Raw genomic sequence first — 7,072 nt, 5'->3', positions numbered from 1 at the left:
TGGGAATAAGAAATGTTGATCTGCCTGGTGTAAAATGATACATACAAAGATGAGAATCGTTTTTCTTTTGTGGGCCAGAGAATGAATGGATGGAATAATCTTTCGTGACTGTTCACATTTCTGAAAATAATTGGTGAATGTTATCTGTTCATCAGTAATGTTCCATCTGAATGATGAATCGTTCACAAGTAAATTGCTTCAGTCATACATGCAATGTGAAAGCAGAATCCGTATAATAATATTTTATTTTGATTTATTATATGGTCTCTGGTGAAAGGTAGATTGATTTGAACTTAAAGGAAAATATTTCAATTTTAAGAAACCTTTTTAAATTCAAGCCCAGGTTTTGTACATGTTGGAAATACTTTCTTGATCAAACAGCAGCAGTAAAGTTGCCCCAAGATGCCAACTGAGTTTTGTTTTTCAATTGTTAAGATGGTGCTATCAAGAGTTATTTCCCTTCCACCAGTGTTTGTTTATCACTTCATTGCATGGTCTATAAGTCACGCTTCTACATTTCTTCTTGTCCTTTCTTTGTGGAACACAAATGTATATCTTCACTAAGTTATGCATTTTCAACTGAACAAAGTTTAATTCTTTGTAGATTGAAATATTTACTTGGAGATATTTTAGTGCTTGTCACAGAATATTTTCGGAGAAGTTTTCTCTGATTGTGATTGTTGTACATGAGATATATGGTTAATAACATGTATTTAACTGCAGGTGCCTTTCACACCTTTTCTATAAAATTTTTTATGTACATATTTTTTTAAACAATTATCTGTTGTACTATAAAATTGTGATTTAGCCTTATAAATGTTCAAGTTGGTTTACACTATCATATGATGAAAAAGGAAACTAAAATTAGAAGATTTTTGCCAAAAAAGAATTGTTGACAACTCTTTGTTATATCAGGTGAATTTTATATTAACATGATTTTTGTTCTGACTTTATTCAGACTGCTATTGTATTTCTATGAAGGTGTGAGATGGAAGATTTTTTAAATTTTCATTTGTAGCAACAATTCAAATCTGGAGAAGTTGAAGCTCATATGAAAGGCCTCATGACCTATGAAATACAGATGTATTGAAATGTTCCTTAATAATTTTGTCTGAGAGGGAGCTATTGTGATTTGTAGAGGGTTTGAATTAGTTGTAGAATATGTGGGCAAATAGTTTATACTATTAGTTAGTTTTAGTGGAAGGAAATTAGTTTTCATATGCATAATTGAGGTAGTGTAATTAAGGTGTAGTGTAGAGTTGTACAGTGGGGATGAGATACGAGACGTATCATGATACTATCCTTGTGATACAGTTCTTACACCAACACTATTTATTTTTCTGTTTCAGAGTTCAAAGATGAGACATTGTAGGGGGAAAATATAGACTGGAGGGCACTGTGAATGTCATGCTATATATTGCTAGCTGGAAAATGCTAAAGAAACTGCATAAGCTTGTTGATCATTTATATGCAGTATGCGAAATAGCCACTTGCCTGATAGCCTGTGGCTAGTAAAAGTCCAGTTGGGCCAGTAAATCTCCACAGTCACTATTTTGCAAATATATCACCCTCTCCGACTTGTTAAGTTATAACACATTTAAATCATGCAAGATTATGTCCTGATAAAAATGTTCATCATATTAGCAGCTTAATGATGAAACCTGTGTCTACATTCAAATTTCGGACTAGTGAATTATTTTGTGGGCTTTCAGGCATAGCTAGCAAAATTTGGAAACTATTTCTCACACTGGTTACATGTGCTATTATTCATGTTTTTCACCACCAACACATGACACATTGTATTGTAAACTAGGCCTTGTATCAGGATACAATACTTACATCACTGTAGTCATATATGTTTTGATTCCTATTTTCAACTCATCAACTTTATAACACATGTATGCCTTGAGTAAAATTATTCCATTCAGTTTATATTTTGTTATCACATTGTCATCATCAAAGCAACTTTTTCCTATCATATGACAAGTAGTGTTAATGTCAATACTGTCTTCATGGACAACAAATCAATACAAATATTGATCTTATGCAATATGATGAGAAAGGCCATATGAAATTTTTTTCCAGCTGATGTTGCACTTTATGGTTACTATGGCAACGATTTTGGTGACATACTGGTTGTATCAGAGATATAGTAGTGTTCTGTTCTGTTCTGTTGTTTCTGAATATACAGTGGAAGCTGTTTAAACTGGCACTCGTCGGGACTAAAGAAATAATCCGGTTTAGACAGCGTGCCGGATTGTACAGATTACACGGTTACCTCCGACTAAATTTTAAGAAGTGAACAAGTTTTGTCACTCTCATATACATTGTTCTATCACAATAGAACATGTCAACACACCAGTTACATGTACAAGTATACCCACACTGAACTAGGATTAAAATGTCTTTGTCGGCAACCATGTAGTTTCAACGCAAGACACATTCAGCCGAATCCACGCCACACGATGGATTAGACAGCGCGCTGGTTACAGTATAAACCCCATATTCAGGTGGCTCATTTCATGCCGAGATCCGGAATTGACAGCTGCCGGATTGCAGAGCTTTTAAATGATGATAATTGCACTAGCCACGGGCGGGACTGAGATTTTATGCCAGATAAGATTGAATTGGTCAACTGCCGGTTTTGACAGCTTCCACTGTAGTCTTACTGTTTTAAAACATAAAGAGGTATTACTGATGTGTGACGGAGAACCATGATATGGAATCAATACTGATATTGGCCAGTGTGTTATAACAGAGTAGGGGTGGTGGGGTACTCTAGTGGGTAAAACGTTCTCGTGGCATGCCGAAGACCTGGGTTCGAATCCCCACATGGGTCCAATGTGTGCAGCCCATTTCTGGTGTTCCCTGCCGTGATATTGTTAGAATATTGCTAAGAGCGGCGTAACACTCTCTCACTCACTCACTACAAGAGAGCACAGATGAAATTACAAATGGATTTTAAGAGCATTGTAGGTATTTTGACCAGTGGATGCTCTACATTGGATTATATAACAGCACTTTGCTTACACACCCACTGTAGGTGTCATAGTGGACAGAAACCTTTTAAAGGGGTTTTCTGGATAAATAAACTCTTTTAAAGTGTGTCAGCTTGCAAGCAGAGTTAAACCCAGCATGCTCAAATACCAGAGTTAAACTGAGTGTCCTGAAAGAGATGGGTGTGAGGAATATTTCTGGTTTCCACCTCCGTGATGTTGCTGGAATATTGGTAAAAGTGGCGTAAAATCATATTCACTCACTCACTAAATGGGCTGGTTTTGTTCATGAAAGAGAATTTGTTCAACAGGTTGATACCACCATTGTTACAAAGTTATTCTTGAAATACAAAAGACAAAAAGCCTACTTTGGTTGTAGTTTTTTTACATATTTTTTATATTTTTTGAAAAGCTGTAAAGTTTCATTTTCGCTAAGCACTATGATAAAAGTTTGGTTAACTTAAGCATTGTTGATACTTTAGTTTTGTTATTAACGTGATCAGGATTCTCAGGATACAAACTGTTGGGTGGCTGGGCGGTTAAGGTGTTCTTAACCTTAAAGGTTCTATTCCCCACATGCCAAGACTCTTTTGAATAGCATATATGTCCAAGGAACTCACTTTTCACTTATCCTAGGTGGGTACAGGTGATTGGATCAACTGGTATTAATAATTTTTTATCAGCATATTTCTATCTGTGATATAATGGTCAATACTCAAATACAGCTCTAGTATTATTTGTTCTCAGGTTCAACCTTAAAAAGTCGAACATGTAGCATAGACACTGAAATCCTTACATGGAATCTTCTTTTTTTATAGAGGTCACGATATCAGAAATTATTTTGACCAGTAATTTTGACAGTTTCTGGATTTTAGGTCAGCTGGACAAAAGTCAACTGAAGTCATATTGTGGCCCGTTGTCCATTGTTCAGTTGTCTTGAACTTTTGTTTTCACCATCTCCTATGATTGGTTGGTTGGTATGTTGTTTAACGCAACTCTCAGCAATATTCTGGCTATGTGGCAACGGTATGTAAATGATTAAGTCTGGACCAGACAATCCAGTGATAAACAGCATGAGCATCAATCTATGCAACTGGGATACGATGACATGTGTCAACCAAGTCAGCGAGCCTGACTACCCGATCCCATTAGTCGCCTCTTATGACAAGCATGGGTTACTGAAGACCAATTCTAACCCGGATCTTCACGGGTCTCATCTCCAATGAAAGAATAATAGTACTGTATGAAACATGAAGGAATGAGTAACGATGTCCGTAAAATGTGCTCACAGAATTCCATATTGAATTATCAAATTTGATTATTTCTGCATGTTTCATTATAATATTTGATATGCAGAATATCATATTCTGGGGTTTTTCCTTTCACCATCACCTTTCTAGTGTTACTGTTTTTTTGACATCTCTGAAACTGCCTGCCATTATCTTTTTACATATATTAACTACAGACCCTTGTGGCTCTATTTTTAAAAGATGGGATGTGGTAGTCTAATGGTTAATGTGTTTGCTTATCATGCCAAATACCCAGGTTCGATTCCCTACAAGGGTACAATGTGTGAAGCCCAATTCTGGTGTTCCCCACTGTGATATTGCTTGAATATTGCATAAAACTAAAGTCACTCACTCTATTTTTAAAGGATCAAGAAAGCTTTTGTTATCATGTAAAGGTTATCATGTAAAGATTATCATGGAAAGGTTATCATGGAAAGGTTATCATGTAAAGGTTATCATGTCTGCCGTATTCTATCACATCTGTACACAAGCACCAAGCCTTCGTAAATATTTAGAGGTGGCTGGTCCATACTCATATGTTGTTGCCCATTCTTGTCAGTCTTTCCAGAAAACTGTTGATAAACTTTGTTATGTTTTCTAAACAAACACTGATTACAATTCTCTTTCCAAATATTGTACTTAAATGAAGTAAACTTTAACAATACATTATTTGATGAAGCATTTATGTTGTGATTGAAAATGTGAAGAGTGAAATAGCAAGTTTATTTCTATAAAAGAATGTGTTTCTTCTGTTTAAATAATTGAATTTGTGACAATACATGTTGAATCCCTGAATATCATGACATTGTTTTTAATTTCCCTGTTATCTAAGTGTGATAGATATGAATAAGTAGAAAGTGTGGAAATTAAAGTTTCTTTACATAAAACACAGTGTGATTTTAATCAGTGAAAATAGGAAAAACTAACTGATGGGACAGTTCTGAAGTACAACATATATTTTATATGTGTATTTTTATTATAGCTGAATATAAAAAGTTGGTATATTCTTACAAGACTGGGTACAAATGGCCATATTGTATGATTATATGATATAACGATATAGGCTGCTTTACCCACACATGATCTGACTTTAACTAAAATTATAATTGTTGTGAAATTTAAACGTGCCTAATATATTAAAATCTTCATGATACATTTCCTATGCAATATGATTGTACTGAACACTACTGCTGGGCTTGATATGGTCGCAGCACACCTTTTGTGTAAAGTCCATTGTCTTTCTTTGCCTTCAGGTGATTTCACATGAAAAAATTGTAGCTATTATGCCATAAGATTTGGAAATTATTTCAAATTATTGATATTGGCATATTAAGTCATATTCTTTCCTTGGGTTGAATTTTTTGTAAGATGTACACATGACATATAAATGTATATTCACTTAATAGAAATACAACATTAAATTCAGATACTGTATTTGACATAATAAATGCCCCACTTCTCAGAATGAGCTAGTGGTATAGGAGGCTTCATTCACTGAGCAATAATCTGCTGATTGAAAATTTGAATTTGATCATTAGTCTTCCCATAAAAGGTCATAATCAGAGAAAATCTAGAATTTCAGAATATGATCAGCAGATCCTGATGCAGCTAGGGGAGGCAACTGAACTACAAATTGAAACCACTGGGTCACTTCTGCAACCAACCAAATTTGATATGGGTACTTTGTTATGTTATTGACAGTCACCTTCTTCAACTTGTCATGTACTGTATTTAGGGGTGAGTATTGCAGGGAATTTTCATATTGCAATTATTGCGATGCGGAAGCATATATTGCGATATATATTGCAATATATTGCAAGAATTATTTTTTTAACAAAAACTATTTATAATCGAGTTAATGCTTGATTATAAAGCAAAAACACAACAAAATCACTATGATTGATTACCTTTAACAAAAAACTTTTAATCATGACAAAATAAAAATGTAAGTAATGTTTGGCACTAATGAAACAGGGAAACAAAAATTCAAAAAACGGAAATATCCGAGTGTTACGAAGTTTTCCGAATGCATGTCAAAATACCGGTTTTCGATCAGCGTATCGCAATACGTATCGTTTTCATGTCTGAACCGGTAAATACCAATAAACCGGCTATATTGCACAGCCCTAACTGTATTGCTATTGACTTTCAACTGGGGCTCTTATTATGTTGAATACGGTATGATGCACCCTAGAGACTATCCATAACATTGTTCACTCACTGTTGATCATCATTTAGCCATGCATATACATCTCCCGTGTCTCTCTGTGTCTGGTATGTTTTATTCATCACAGTGAGTTAAAAAAATTCAAACTTTCAGTTTAATCGATTTGATTTCTGAAGATCATTTTAGTGTCAGCCAAATAATCTGATTCTGTGTTATTATCATGTTTGGGTGTTATTTATCATGGTCATTGTCTATGTGCTTTTCCAAAATAAACTATATTCTGTACAAATAGTTGAGTCTTTCTTGGCAGGTCCTTTGATTGGTGAGCGGGTGGATCTTTTTATCATTTTACCCAGTCAAGAACTCTCTTCACTGGGTTAAAATGTCCACACAGGGATTTACTTTAAAACAAATCAGCTTTTTCATCTATATCTACATACACTCCAAAATATTCAACAATATAACTTTAGAGAATGTTATTAAATAATTAATATAATCAAAACGACAGCTTTCGAAAACAATACAAAATTGGTGATATCGTGCAGAGAAACCCCGCCCATTGTCTTGCAACCTTTAAACACTGCAAACAGTTGACCGTTTGTGGGCGTATTCTATTTACT

Source organism: Haliotis rubra, unplaced genomic scaffold (assembly GCF_003918875.1).
Source record: "Haliotis rubra isolate DU_JTF1 unplaced genomic scaffold, ASM391887v1 Scf399, whole genome shotgun sequence".
Classification (NCBI taxonomy): Eukaryota; Metazoa; Mollusca; class Gastropoda; order Lepetellida; family Haliotidae; genus Haliotis; species Haliotis rubra.
This window is presented reverse-complemented; position numbering follows the sequence as displayed.